The 15,832-nt window shown below is 34.8% G+C and overlaps 1 protein-coding gene and 1 long non-coding RNA gene across 3 annotated transcripts in view; one reads left to right on the forward strand and one right to left on the reverse strand.

The window, feature by feature from the left end:
- LOC116163113 overlaps positions 1-15,832 on the forward strand; it is a 74,299-nt gene that overhangs the window by 18,288 nt on the left and 40,179 nt on the right. For both annotated transcript variants that reach the window (XM_031476963.1, XM_031476964.1), the window contains exon 2: positions 7,448-7,496. The gene's annotated coding sequence lies outside the window, so the exon portion shown is untranslated. The remainder of the gene's footprint in view (positions 1-7,447; positions 7,497-15,832) is intronic.
- Positions 9,006-9,938, reverse strand: LOC116163116. Its single transcript, XR_004143672.1, has 3 exons — positions 9,651-9,938; positions 9,402-9,601; positions 9,006-9,174 (listed from the first exon to the last, which is right to left on the reverse strand). It is a non-coding gene; the product is annotated as an uncharacterized LOC116163116 (long non-coding RNA).

The raw sequence follows: 15,832 nt of genomic DNA on the forward strand, positions 1-15,832 counted from the left end.
TGTATTAAAATATAAGCCTTCCCGAAAATTTTGCTACCCCGCGCTGTACGATGAAAAAAATAGATTTTTCATCCCCTTGAAAAAGAGGTGGCTTTTTCACAAATCGTCAGATCTTGGAAACTGTTCAACTTTATGGGCCCAAAAATTATCTTCTCTTTTATCATAAAACAAGCTACGTTTCCTCCAAACTTCAAACCCCTACGACATTTTTTCGCAAAAATAGGAATAAAAAACAAAAAAAAACAGTTTTTCCGGTTTTTCTAGGAAAATTGGAGGTTATGTGAAAATAGTGCAGATACAAAAGTTGCTCATTTTTTTAATCTCTATAACTTTTACATTTAACATTTTCGTTTAAAATGAATAGTTTTGCCACAATTTGCTAAATACCACTTTCCACCCCTTTCAACCCCCGTGATTTCACCCACGGAAAGATTCGCCTGCCTGAAAAACCCGGTTTCACCCGGTAACTAATTTTTTATGTAAAAAAAATTATATAGCCTGGACTATAGCTAGAAAGTGTTTTGAGAAAAATTCGCGTTTGGAGAGTCAATGCGAACAGTTTCAAGCTGGTAAAAAAAGTCAGGCCGATAGAAGATTCGTTTTCTGTGGCCGTGAAAAAAGTCAAAAAGCCTCACAATCGAGTAGTTAAGAAAGCGGACAAGTAAATAAACAACACTGGAAGCAGACCTTTTTTTATAAAAAACAAAGGAAATTCTCAACCCTATTTGCAACAAGGACTTTGGTGTCGAGCCCGTTGCACAACTCTCTTATTTATGGATATTTTTAGCTTCCTCTAGCCCGAGCTAGGATGTGGAACTCAAATACGCACATGCGCAGGGTCACTTCCCTATTTATTAAGATACTCCTTGTCCCTTTTGCAGGGTGGAGTTTTTTTGTCCAAAAGCACCTAGTCGCAGCAATACATAGACCAGCGAGCAGGTACGGAGAGAGCAGTAGGGTACCTTCGTAATTTCGTACATACAGCGGTGGCGTAACTTCATTTTAAGGGCCCGTCTTCAAAAATATTTGGGGGCCCTTTCCCTTACGCTTAATTTAACCACTTGGATTTCTAATGACAACCGTCTTAAATATTATATAAATTTCACTAGAAATGCACCCCAGAAGATTGGGATTCTTTAATAAATATATCACTCTCATATCGATCTGCTGACGCTACTCGACTATAAGCTTTAAAAAACTTGATGCTTAGAGCTACCTGCAGGAATTGCTTGTGAAGGCTTCAGGAATTGAACAATTTCAGCCAATTTATTGTTTATCTGCATGATTTCAAAATTTCAAACGACAAATACCGTTGGCGTATCTACAGACGCCGCTGGAGATACATTTAAACTCATTTAGTATTATTAGCAATTTCAATTCTTTGTATATAAATCGGCCTTTTTTGAATGTCGCCAACTGTTTCGTCCGTGCAGAGTATTAAAATTACTTAGCGACATTCATCTCGAAATACAACTTCAGTCTAAGGTTACCGTATCCAGGACCTTCAGATACCTTCTGGACTGCAGAAGGTCCCGCTAATAATAAAGTATTCCATGTACTTTATGTAAGAGACTTCGCAATGTTATTTTTCACCAATGGGAAATGAGGTCAGTTGCTTTTTTAATCTATTTGAAATGGCTACTTTTGAACATAACAAATTTTGTATTAAATTAAGGCCAGATTTAAATTATTAAAATTCAAGAGTTACTTTCTCGGATTGTTAATTTTTGTATATTGTGGATATTGCTCCAGATTGTTTACCCTTTGTGAACAATGATTCGGAATTTTCTTCGACTCGGTTCTTTTGTCCGATGACTTCTAAGGGAACACGGATTTAAATCCATTCTGTCTAAATTTGTTTCGGCCTTTTTGATGCATTTTCCACTTTTGATCAATTATTCAATAAACTTTCATTTGTTTTCCCAATTCACTAAGTGTGTTATTTGCAGTTTACCTTTCCGATAGTAAGTTTGAGTACGAGAAATTTTCAATTTTTTTCAGATTTTTTTCTAAATTAATTAAATTTTTGTCGAGGCCCCTTTTAGGTCGGGGCTCGTCCTCATTGCGTACATTTGAGACATTGTAGTTACGCCACTGACATACAGCTCTGATCTACAATAAACACGCGTGTGCCTTTAACATCACTGTACAGCACAACATTTTAGTATTGCAACGATAACTATCATTGTTCATTGTATTGATTCAAATTCATTTTAGTCTGAAGATAACCAGGAACGTCGGAAATGGAGTAACTTTCTTATCGTTTTGATCTGGTTTTTCCTTGTCGTGCATAAGCAATAATACTAATCTGATACAGTGGAATAATTTATTGGGCTAATGAAGCAATGAATGGTATCGGGTATCTAAACTAATGGCCTAATGGGTACCGATGGTGTTTGTTTATAAGAATTTAGGTACTACTTATGCAGAATGGGCGTATTATGGTGCAACCAAATTCCAAAATGTGTTGAGAGTTAAGGGTTATATGTAATACCTCCCTATAATATTAAACACTTTTCGTGAAAAGGTACCTACTTGTTTCCTGCAGTATACTACCTCAAGAAGATCTAAATTTATCGATTTAAAAGCCGCTATAGTATTTAAAATTGAGCCGACATTCCATACTGTTTGAATTAAGCCGTTCATTTTAAAAGATAACTAGATAACTGTTGCAGCACTTGCTCTTTCTTAGCGCGATTACATTACGGAACTTTTAATAATTAAAATCTCGCGCTTTTAGTTGTTAAGTTTGTTAGTGTAGGTGCCTAGGTTCGTAAAGAAACAATTTACAATATTGAGTTCCTTCAGCGTTAATAACGGTACCGTGTGTTATTGCAATTTTGTCACTCGACTTCAACAAATTGAATTTTAATGTATCTGTGTTATGGACATTACAAAAGTAGGTACCTACGGATAAGGTGACGGTGACCACATTTCAATAAAACCTACATCTTCCTACTAACAGCCAATCAGTCGCGCATAACCGATCGATTAGCCATTCATACTAAAAAGTGTCAGTTCAAAGTGAGTTACTATTAAAAATACCGACAGCACTTCGTCTTCATTGTGCTGTTGTAATTAGATAATGATAATTGATACTAATAGAGACAATTATCTTGCAAGTATGAAGAGTGAATGAAACAATTCAACCGGAAAATTAAGCGTCTACCCTGAGAGATAATTATCTATACTTGTACGTATCTACCTAAATTAGAATGTAAGGATCTTGTCTAATTAAATATTTCTAAATCAGCATTATAACAAGATAAGACTTAATTATTCAGACAATTAACAGTTGTAGCCAAACATGTATGGACGAAATTAATTTTTAATTTCTTTTTTGCCTTGTGGTGTCCATTACTCAATATGTTCGAAGAAATGCGACTTCGTGTTAGATCGGTGTTTAATTACAGTTGTTTGACAATTGACATACAACAATAGACTCAGATAGTATGTCGTGGTTATATTTCAATTTGTTTATTTAAATTGAGGATGAAAGTACACCCACCCACTTCTAGGATTACTCCATCCTTAACAATAACAAGCTGTTTACTGGTCTTTACTTACTAACTTACTGTAATTTATTGTTGCAGTTGGCCTGAAGGTTACCTTTTTGCTTGATTAAGAACTTAAATCAAGCGATTTATTATGAATGTTAAAAAGTAACAATTAACATTGCGGCAACTTACTCTGAAAATCCATTCTCTTTATTTGATTTGATAGCTCATATAGCTAGGAAACATTTTTTAGATCACGTACCCCTGCTCGGTAAGCCCCAAAATAAGAGCAACATACGTATCTACAGGAAAAACTGCTGGCCCCTAAACTAACTAACCGAATAAAACTCAAAACCTTAAAAAATGCCGATGCCAAAAAACCTAAACAACTAACCTATCCCATTAAAAATTTCAAAATCTTCACCACTTCATCCCCATCATGGGCATTTGAAATTTGATATCCAAGTCATGCAGTGTGTCGATTACCTTTGAGCCTTTAAATTCTGTTCTTCTATAGTGGCGATTCTTTCTTCTTGGTTCTCTTTCTGCACCATCCTCTTTTGTAATTTCCTTTGAAGTTTCAAGTTTGACTCATGTATTTTAAGAAAATTTGTGTTTTAGCTAAATTTTCTCTCAATTTTTCTGCTTTATTTGTCATTTCCGCCATACTCTTCTGCTCGGTAGTTTGCTGTGGATAAAGAAAGGGCATCCTCTTGCTCACTACCGTCACTAAATTTGGATTGGTGGCTTTTCCTAACTCCTTTTCCTTCATCTTCTGCAATTTCTTCCTTAACATGGTGTCATTGAGTAAGTAAATAACTTACTTTTCTTTTTCTTTATTGCCAATTTCTTGGGTTTTTTCAATTTTCATTTGTGATACTCTCTCATCTTCTTCGATTTTTTCCGTTCCTGTTTTTATTCTAGTTTTTTGATTATAATTTCGTATACAGTTAATTAGCTGTCTTTCCTCCTAGGTTCGGATGTGTCTTTCGAGCGATTAGGGGAGCTCTAACTTTGTACCTGCGTCGCGTCGGTGGTTTTCCTGTTTCTGGTTAGTAAATGAATTCGACCACCTCCACGTTCCTTGGTGTCTGTCTTCTTTGCAGTCGTAATTATTATTCTGGTGGAAAATGTCAGGTGGTGGCATGCACCAATTGTTCACAGATGGAAGAAAACGCCTTCAAAGAACCTACGTTCTAAATGTCAAGTCTCGCCGAACATGGTCGTTTGGGTTGTTGTATCTTCGAGGGGTTGCCAATCGGATTCGTATCGTATCTTGAATATTTTCTAACCAGTATTGTCTCATAAAGCCATCCTTTAATTCCTGAAAATTATTCCATCCTTGATTATGAAGCTCCTCAGGAACCCATTTAGAAGATTTCCGATACAATATGGAATTTAAATGGAAAACTTATTATCTTCTTATAACCCAAATAAATATACAGGATGTTACATATAAGTATGCACAAAAATTTGGGTGGTACAGGGAATCAAATAAACCGAGGATCCAACGTATTTCGTTTAGGAGCCACCCACAAACAAGTGGTGAAATTTACATTTCTTTTTTAATTTTTGTCTCAGAAACCATAAGAGTTATAAAGACTGGTGGCACGTCTTTGAATAGGTTTTGGGGTATGCTCTTTCCGATTTTGCAATAATTTTTTTACAACTCTTACCACAAAAAAATTTTGATTTCGATGAAATTTGGTATCTGGAGGTTTTTGAACATGAAAATCACGAATCTGAAATTAGTTTTTGAAAATTCGAACTTGTTTAAAATTAAACAACAAGAATTATAGACATATGTAGGTTCTTTTCTCAATTTTGACTATCACATTTGATATCTAAGTAGACCATATTACTATCAGAGTAAAATCTCCGCTAAAATCTCAAAATAGTAACGCGTCTCTCAAATGTTTTCTTTTACTATAACGCATCGAATTTTCTTTATAAAAAAGTACGATAAATGGTGTAATTTTTCACAATGCTCGATTTTACATGTCCATAAATATTTTATTCAAAAAGCTAACCGGATCCCGCTTACATTTTAAATGGAAAAATTGAACGTGTGATCAATCATCTGAAGCAGAACCCCCTTACGTTAGCTGTAAACGATGCTATGACCTGAAGTTCGGTAGGGAAGGAACGTAACATAAAACATTGACATGCCAGGTGTGTTTAATAATTGTTGTTCTCATTATCAAGATTGCGAAATTTACTCGAAATAAATTAAATTGCAAGAAAAAACTTTGAAAATGGTAGTTCACCGAGTAAAAATAGTATGCTGTGAAGAAAGACCTCACCAAGAAAAATAACCAGCGGACAAATTAATATTAAACTGTATAGCAAAATTAATTGTTTGTATAATGACATGCATGCATATCATAAAATTATAACAACAATATAAACGGGGGCAAACATCGACATACTCGTACATAAACAAAATATATAGGCCTCGAGAGATGACATATTTGCACCGACTTAACAATAGGTTGACACAAAACCAATATTCAGTTATTACATGTCAAAAGTAAAGTAAAAGAATCGATCAGCAATAGGTATCAGCAAGGTGGCTATTTTCTAAGACACATAAAAGCAAGTACATATAAATACTCGTATATCTCTGCGTATGTCAGGTGGCTTATTTGCACTTTTACCTGTAACGCACAAGTCGAGATTTCAAAGAACGAGGAGGTATATTACCAGTGGCGGATTTACATATAGGCACACTAGGCACGTGCCTAGGGGCGGCAGCTTTAGGGGGCGGCATTTTTTTGCACTATATTTATTTTAGATAATATTTTAAGTTTTAAAATAAATCCCCTAACAAGTTACAAATGAAAAAAAATTTAAAATTATGAAAGAAATTGGAATTGGTAGACTGTTTAAACAAACTTAACTGTAAGAACGATAATCGACAATGCAAGTTTTGACGTGTGTGAAAACGTAATGTTAGGTACTGTATTTCTATTCATATTAGTTTTAAAAATTTCAAGGTATAATGTGATTTTTATTAGCATGTTAATGTTTATTGAAATTTAAAGATTATTTTTGGAGGGGCGCATTTCTTTTGGTGTGTCTAGGGGCGCAAAAAATTTAAATCCGCCACTGTATATTACATATTCGAAATAAGTCCCCCTGCTAAGTATTGATATCTATTATAACTCGTTTCAAATAAATAGTGGGAATTACGTTAATTAACATCGCAACAAAAAAAAGAAACAAGTCGTGGCAAAATATTAGCACTAAGTAATTAAGACAACATCAAGTACAAGTCTTCAACAATCTTGACCTTTGATTAATAAATTGAAAAAGGTAGTTAGTACAGTACTGTGTGTAGTAAGTATACTTCGTAGTGGAATAAGTCTGCGTTTTGATCAGTTATTTTAATAGTCAATAATCTCGGATGAAAAATAACAAAAGTTTCTTTATAATGATTCTTTTGGATTTTTTTTGGATCACTGGAACTTTTTTGAATTTTTGAATTTTGTTTTATATTTTTTAAATCACTTGAATTTTTTTTCTCAGCCATGGTGTGTCATATCTGAAAAGCGACTTTAACATTTTCAGATTAAATATACAGGGTGTTCCATTTAAAAGAATGAGGTTGTGTGTGAAATTTTTTCCTTGACTGGCTACTATTTTGAAAACGGTAGATTGTTTGACAATCATCTTTTTTAACAATATCTATTTGAACGAATAAAACATAGGACCATTCTGAATTTTTATAGCACTAATAATTACGGAGATATCCTATCGAGAATGAGACACACTATGCACTATTTGCATCACGATGTCCATAAAGACAATGTTTTAATGTAAAGTAAATAGTAAAGGGGGATATTTGCAATTTGTTTCAAACTGCACTCAGAATTTCCTGTGGAAGTCGATTATAGACCTTATTATTTATTTATTGTATTACCTACCTCTGAATGCGCATTTATTTTCAGAGTAGCCGCCGGTTACACACCTCTCTCCTCCTGCACATCATCTTTTATGGTAAGTGATAATAATTATTATTTTATGGCATGTTGCTGTATTGCATTTCATCGCTAAAATCAGCGAATTTCGGAATAAGGCAAAAAACTCTTCTGCATATTTTTGCAAAATAATACTGTAAGTCAAATCAGCAAATTCTATCGACTTGAAAGTTTATTTAGTTTAGAAGATGGAAGTAGGAAAGTGAACTTTTAAGAACAATTCCAATTATGGAACCCTCTAAAGTCTAAAGGGTGAAGGTTACCAGATTATCTTTTAGGAGTCGATATTCAGATTTAAAATACAAGTTTGACTGTGTGTCCTACGCGTAGTGATTTTAGGGACGGGATTTCACTGATCGTATGGACTAACGATGGGGCCATATATTTTATATCTATTTAGATTTTTTACGTGAAAGAATGAAATATGTAGGCTGCGGATCGTGTAGCTTACATGTACTATTAAGTAACATACTTGCTTAATAAGTAGATCAATTAGGCACAAAACGTAAACTTAAGAAAGCTATTTCCTCTTCCGATTTACAGACGAGTACACTAAAGGAACTCATTTCAATCATCTACAGTGCAGTGTGTTTCTCTAAATTTACGCATTACCGCTTTTGTATACCTCATTACTGATATTGTCATAATCAGTAAGTAATTTAATCTACCCAGGCATATCGTACTTAGGGATTCTTGCCCAAATCGCTTTCCTACATAAATCTAAACTTAGGAATGTTACCCTCCGTTTTATTTATACTTACTGAAGTCCTACAACAGCTGGATTAGGCTGTTGCAATTGAAAAATAGATAAGTAAGAACAAGAAGACTGACAATTTGTCTTCCGAGTCAGATTACACTTTGGGATAGGGTAGTGGAGCAGTTTCTTTCTGAAAGTGTTCATATACGGCAAGTTCCATATGCAACGATTTAACATCTGAATAGTGAATGAGTGAACTGTCAACGTAAAATTAAACAAGACATTTTTATTAGATTGTCAGTTGGAAGGATATTTCTTGTTTCCCCTCGTTGTTTCTTGTTTTACGTACGGAAGTATGCTGAATACTTATATGCAATAAAAAGTTTTCTAATCTGATTTTAGTCATAGCAATAAACTCTTGGAATTGAATGTCCCAGTTGAAATATACTCCCTTCCGGAAAATTAATAAAAAAAATGCTTGAAAACGTCAAATTTGTATCGTATGGCGGGGTACTAAATTTAATCCATAGAGTCATTTGAAAGTTTATTCAATTCTCCATCGTGTTTTATTGAGTTTTATTGGAATATCGTAGGTGTGTTTAGACCAGCGGAATGTGACTACATATATGTGCTGCTGGAAATGCATGTTTGTTAAATCCCTGGTGCTTCAAAACGCGTATTTCCGTCAAAAAAATGGCAGGTCATTTTCTACCCCAATGCAATACCTCCTCTACTAACGTGCGGGTGGGAGCAAGAGGGTGATCCTATTACAGATTTAAAACTACGCCAGTAAGACAACAGAATTTAAAGACCATCCCATCTCACCTGCTTCCAAAGTATATGCTACATGTTACATAAAATTAGGGACAAATTCTCTTAAACATAGGTTCAAAATCGGTTCAAAACCCCAGAAGAACGGTCTCGGAGTTTCCGAAGCCACAGGTAATCATATGCACAAACAGAATACTCCAGGGATGGACGGGCGACCGCTGGGGAAAACCTAAAACAAAATTATGGAAACGATAATAATCTCCCCAAACCGGAACGGAATCAAAAATTATTTATTAACGGTATCTATGTATAGCTAGTGGAACGCGACACAAAGATAACCCCCCATTATAATTAACGGAAAGAAAAGTATCAAATACCTACTTTAAAATTTACGGTACGGTAAGAAATTGCAATAAAACGCCAAAACTTCACTTACAGAATTGAAATCTAATTAACCTTTTATAAAATCCGCCAATTTCTGGAAGGGAACGTTGGGCTTTCCATAAAGCACGGCGAACTCGTATGATAACGCTCAAAATTGAACATTCTTTAATTCATTGCTCGACTCTCTGGCGTCCTAAAAATCTGGCTTTAGCATCTTGTTAAGTTAGCGCGCTTCCAATGACACTAAATCCAACCAAATCAGGCGAAGTTTGCTGAAACACATCTAATTAGCTATCCTCGTAATTAATTAAGCTTACTTACTTAGCCGGGTTGAAATTCCAAAATTCGGTAGTTCAGTTATATCCATTGTTACTTGAAATTTTCGGGGCATGCTAAAGGTCTCTTATCTACGTACTACGGCGACCTTGATCGTTTCAAACCTGGTTTTACATTAGCAATAGCGGCGAATAATTAATAAACGGAACGGAAATTACAAAATATTAAATTTGCCGCGGCCCCAAACGACGAGAGCTTTCGGATGCTGTAACAATAATTTAAATATCCCCACCCTAAGGGAATGGTTACAAAACTAATCAATGGTTTTTTTTACTATCGATTGAAAACGGCGAAACAAATTAAAGCAATTAATTCTACATTCTATTGCGTATTGCCAACTCCTGGAAGAATAGGTATGCCCAGAAGTTACGGTTTTTAGTAATGAAGTGCGCGATTGATTTCATCCATATACAGTGCCATAGTTAAAGCTGTTAGAAATTGCACAACGCAAAACGGCATCTTTTAATTTTGCCTCTCTACGTCCAACTTTTTGAAAAGAACAAAGAGATCCTAACGTCCTCAGTTTGGGGTTGGAAAAGTTACTTGCAAGGACATCTCCTAGTAGGTAACCGAGTGGTTCTCCAGCTCGTGCCTTAGGGGTGTAGTGGCAAATATGCAGTAAGGCAGCACAGATCTGCCAGTTATGCTGGAAGTCTCATTATGAAATTTAAATGCATCATTATACGAAAAGAAACAGCCCCCTCTACGTTTCCTCTTTCGCAATTTGTCCATAATAAATACTTACACAACTCTACACGAACGAACGAAAATAACAACCCATAAATTATGTGATAGATTTTAGAAGAACAGCGCTGATCGATTAGCAGGTATAAATAAATATGTGGCCTGTCGTAGTTACGGATAGGTACACAATTATGTAATCATATGCGAGATGAGATGAGCAGGTGGGAGATTACCAAAATTAAAGCCTCCATCCATAAGTATTAAACAACCGATGACAACAGCGCATCAGGTTGAAAAGAAAATAACTGGCCATCTTCTTGCCTGTGTCCGTGACCCTATTCTACTTTATAAGGTTGGTGTGATGAAAAGTAACCATATAGGGTTCGTATTACGCTGTTAACCTATCCTTTTACCACAACTTTTTGACTCTTACAATTTGTACGGATTCCACCACGATTTAATTGAATAAATCCTCAAAGGAAACCGCTAACGCACTTGTAGGTAAACTTTCTCACACTACTAAGAAGTGTAGTTAGTAGGTCTTATATTATAGTGTGTGTTTTTTTTTGTTTTTGGCAGAAAAAACTACTTGTCAATATGTGTGTAATTAATCTCTATCTATCTCCATAACTTATCTGAGAAAGAAAGTAATTTAATTAAGCACAAAATATTTAAAAATATTCTCACTCGCTCTATTAATTATTAGGTGGGTACATAGATACTTGATGTTATTCAGTTTCACACACTTCAAAATATACGAAAGAATGCGTTTTGATTTTGTAGGTGGGGGAGGTGTCTAATTGTAATGCAAAATTGGCGGTAGTAACCTTGTACAGTAGGTAACACTAACAATGGTCGGGAAGATTTCGTAAAATTACTCTTCAGTGGTACATTATTGTAATACAATTCTGTGGAGCTTCGAATATAAATATTTTAGCTAAAGGTTGGAAACGTAGGTGTATATTTATGAAATAAATAATAAATATGGACTGGTTAATATGGTTAAATGAGGTTGTTTAACTAATTTCGTAAAATCTACACACCTTACTCCCACGTTCAGGCTGTAGCTATAGAACTCTTTCGAGGTCTTTCATCTAGACAAATCCGTCCTCATCAGTAACGTCCTTGCGAGTGCACGCATTTCAGGAAATCTGATGGTTTACTAATTTTAATCTGAAGAAAACTTCAAGTTTGGTATGGTTCAGTGTATGGGTTAAGGAAGGAATTCAATAGATTTCTCGTTCATTGTTGTCTCATTAATAATCAAAAGTTCGCATTCAAAATTTGGAAAAATTCAACTGGTAAGCAGAATATTCAGTAAAGTTTTAAATGTCATGAAAATTACAAGATTATATTCCTGCTAGCCAGATAAATAAATTTACCTTAGAAAAACATTGTAACCAATAATTCTTTATAAGCAAATTTCAAATCATTAAATAGTTTACGCAATTCGATTTATTCCACTGAGAAAATGATTAAAACGCAAGTAGTAAAGATATTCTGTACCTTGTAACATTTGCCAGATGCAATTATCTCGTCGCCTCAGATTTTATCTGCGTGGAAACAAACCAACGCCTGCAGGCTGTGTTCGATGTACCGCCTTGAGATTCTGTATTTTGGAAAGCACATTCAACGCCTCAATCTTCTCCCAACTAATCCAAGGCCTTTCCATAACTAATCGTAAGTCTTTAAAACTAACAACTGCAAAGCCAATAGAACAAAACTCTGTTTATATGCGCGACCATTAATCAATGGAAAGTTCTCAATTTATAGTGAAACTCAATTGTCTAGTCTAATCTAGTGAATCGTTATTTATAATCCAGCTCAAACTCAAATTCTCGCAGTTATTATCACTTTATTTGTTGGGTTAACGCCGATTTAATTTGGTACTGTTAATAACTTTATTCACAATCATGTATGTAGTATGTCAATTCTCAACTGTTTTGAAGTTTGCAAGTGAGCAATTGTTTGACATACTGTGCGAACCTCGTCGAGCTCGGCAAAGTCGGTGACTCGACAGCAACTCATTTTTGATCGCACAGTACTACCCCATTAAGTCAGATTATGAATAAAATAGCATACAAACCTCGGTGGTCGGTGGTTCATAACCAACGCCTCGCGCTTATACCTCACCTCCGTCGGTGATGTGCCTTAAGCCCTCGGCGTGGGTAATGAACCACTTCCCAGCTCGGTATGTAATCTACTGTTACTTACGTGTGCACCTTTTAACCACTCCACTTTCAATTGGTCCTAAAAGGCCCGCAACTTAATTACCAATAAACATTTTTATTTCGAATCAGGAGTAAAAGCTATAAATTACTTTAAATTGAAAAAACGTAGCCTGTCACATAACTAAGGTTATACTGGGTCAGTAAAAGTCTCGGAACAGTCGATTATCTGAGGTATTTATGAAGCAATTCTTATAATAATTGGCGAGCTTACATAAAAAATGTTAACGCATTTAATTAATGTAATGCGTTCTTTTTTTGACTTCCGGTTTACGCGGAAATTAATAATTTTTTATTTTTAAATGCCACACCTTGTATATTTTATTGTTATCGGACGCAGAATAAAGAACTAGGTTAGAAATGTTATAACTAAGGTTTTATTTGAAAAGTGATAGGTGACAATTTAAAAACCTGGTCACTTGCGACCGACGAAAGCGCATTTTCCACGCACAAAATCAGTAATAACTCGGGACGGAAGTCGTTCTGGAGGACTTGTAGTCGTACAGACGGACAAAATGCAGACAATAGCGTTCATTTCCTTTTGGAAAATGCGCTAAAAAATACAAATCGTATTACCTTAAAATTAAGCGCACTGCAAATGTTCGAAATGTTCTCTATTTACCCCAGTCAATCATGAAATTAGGTCCAGCTTTTTGTACAACTTGTGGAGAAACCTCTCGGTTTGATTGCACCTACAGCACCTACGTATTGGTTTTGGACTATGCTTAAATGTCAAATTTATGTGTATTTTGGTTTTTGACTCCAAGTAATAATAATTAAATTGAAAAATCTTTCAAAGGCTGCGAAATGTCCGTTTCATTCCATTGTCTACGAAAACTGTCCATTTTAGGTATAAGGATGTAATTAAAAGTCACCTTATTTTTCCATAAAAAAAATTAAGCATTTTCAAAACTGCGAAATTTGACATGAATTTCTGAACACCCTGTGTACATTGTTAGCGCATTTTTTAAGAAAAAAAAAAGTGGTATTGTTTGTCCTGGATTTTTTTGCAGTAGGTAGCCTATACCCTGAAGGTGTGCCAGACGGCCATCAAATTTCGCTGTCTAAAAGGGGGCCCCCCACGAATTATTTCCTGAGATGCTATTTTTCAAACTAAACCGTGCATAACTTTTACATACGACAACCAATTGGTCTCAGAGTTTGCATACGCATACCTTTATGCCTTTAGTGGTGCCAAGTTAAACTTTAGACAAGGGGGGGGGGGGGAAAACACATGTTTCACCCTTCATGATATTCTAATGAAAGGTCTCATCGAAATAAATTAGTTTGTACAAACTATAACTTGCCCGTACGACTCTCTTTCGAGATCATTGTATTTAAATAAATACAATAAGCACTTATGAACACTAACACAATCACCACCAACGAAATCATCGAATTCAACACATCCCACATTTATAATTTAATACCCCTATTCAATAACCTACACATACACGCCACTGCACATTGTTGCTACTTGTTTTATCTCATTTATGTAAGTTAATTTTAAATTAATTAATATATTAATGGTTGTATGTGATGTTCAATTTTACTATTTTCAATAGTTATATTCCACATCCATAAGTAACACGCACTTCATGTTAAAAACGCTGCCTTTTAAACAATTGACGGTTAGCACTGTTCCAGGTTTATCATTAATTAACACAGGATATATTATAGTTAGGCCTGATGATGGCATTTCGCCGAAATCCATCGCCACAGAAAATATAAAATAAACGTTATAACAAATTCGATTTTATTTACCAGTCTTATCATAACGTTTCGACAAGGGAGATTTTCATCAAAAATATACGGTGGTATTTATTAAGAATTAGACATGGGGATTTACGTGAAGTATTTACTTAAATTTCTTCTGAAGGGCGCCTAATTTTATGCCACCAAAATAACTTCTTAAAACAAATAAAGATCTGGCTGTCATATTATTAATTTGAATATTATTGCTTTAGCGTCCGTATTTTTATTTTTGTTCGTGAGCGATGTACCTATTCAATTGAAGAAAAAGTTGATATTGCCAATTGGTCCTTTATTTGTTTTATGCAGTTATTTTGGATGCATAAAATTAGGCGCCCTTCAGAAGAGATTTTGTGATTTAAAAGCAGACATAGGGAAAACCTTCACGTAAATCCATACGTCTACTTCTTAATAAATATCATTGTATACAGAGTTGGAAAAACTTGCTAGAACGGTCGATTATTATTATTAAGTATATATTGCATATAGTATTTAATGAGCATATCCTCCTTTGTGATGGTCAGTAATGTTGCCTTGACGTGTGATAAAACACAAGAGACGATGTCAGTTTATTTTATTACGCCACTGCCAATGGTGACGCTACTAATACAGCAACTTCTTTCATAGTGCGTAATTTTTTGACATATTTTTGAAGTGAAAGTGAAGAGTACGGTAATGCATCCATGGCTAGCTCAACTTTACTAAAAAGTAATATACCTTGATACAATCTCCTTAGTAAAATGAACTTACCTATTTGTGGGTCTACGCAAACAGATAAAACGAAAACAATTCCACATTCTTATTAATTCTTCAAAAATCCTGCTTAAGATGGACATATTTGTACCTATATCGTTGAATCGTTTTAGAATCAATACTCTAATTCCAGTTTTTCATTTTATTGATGTTGCTAGGCTCTAGCTAAATGAAATGCTATCATCAATCTATTATTTGCTTGAGGAAGACTTTTCTTCCTCTTTGTTATTGTTAGAGGTAGAAAAAGGTAGATTTAATGTCATGGCAAAATGAATCTTAATTGAGAGCGGTTCCCAATACCTGACCTATAACGTTATATAATATTGTATATATTTAGTCTAATCCAATTTAAATCTTAGACCTCGCCCCGTCTTTTTTCTACAGGAAATGTTAAATTAAAAAACAAGTTTGAAACAGGAAAGTTACATGACCTGTACCCTAAAGGAATTATGATGCTCCTTGACCTTACTCCTTCCGAATGAAGACATGCACCTACATGCATCGCACCCTATTCTTAAAAGCAACGTTTAAAATCGATTTCTTTTGTTAATGTTAACTGCATTTGAACATTATTAAAATTCTTCTTTTTTTATTGAAAACAACTTTCAACTTTCAGTAAGGTAACACCACATAACACCGCACCCAGCTCACGTTTTCTTCGTGCCACTAGTACGAATTTTTTCTAATGGAGTTTTAATTATTTATGTTTTTTTATTGAAAGACTTTGTGCTGCTATCACGTTGCCAGCTT

This window comes from Photinus pyralis, unplaced genomic scaffold, assembly GCF_008802855.1.
Source record: "Photinus pyralis isolate 1611_PpyrPB1 unplaced genomic scaffold, Ppyr1.3 Ppyr1.4_LG2, whole genome shotgun sequence".
Classification (NCBI taxonomy): Eukaryota; Metazoa; Arthropoda; class Insecta; order Coleoptera; family Lampyridae; genus Photinus; species Photinus pyralis.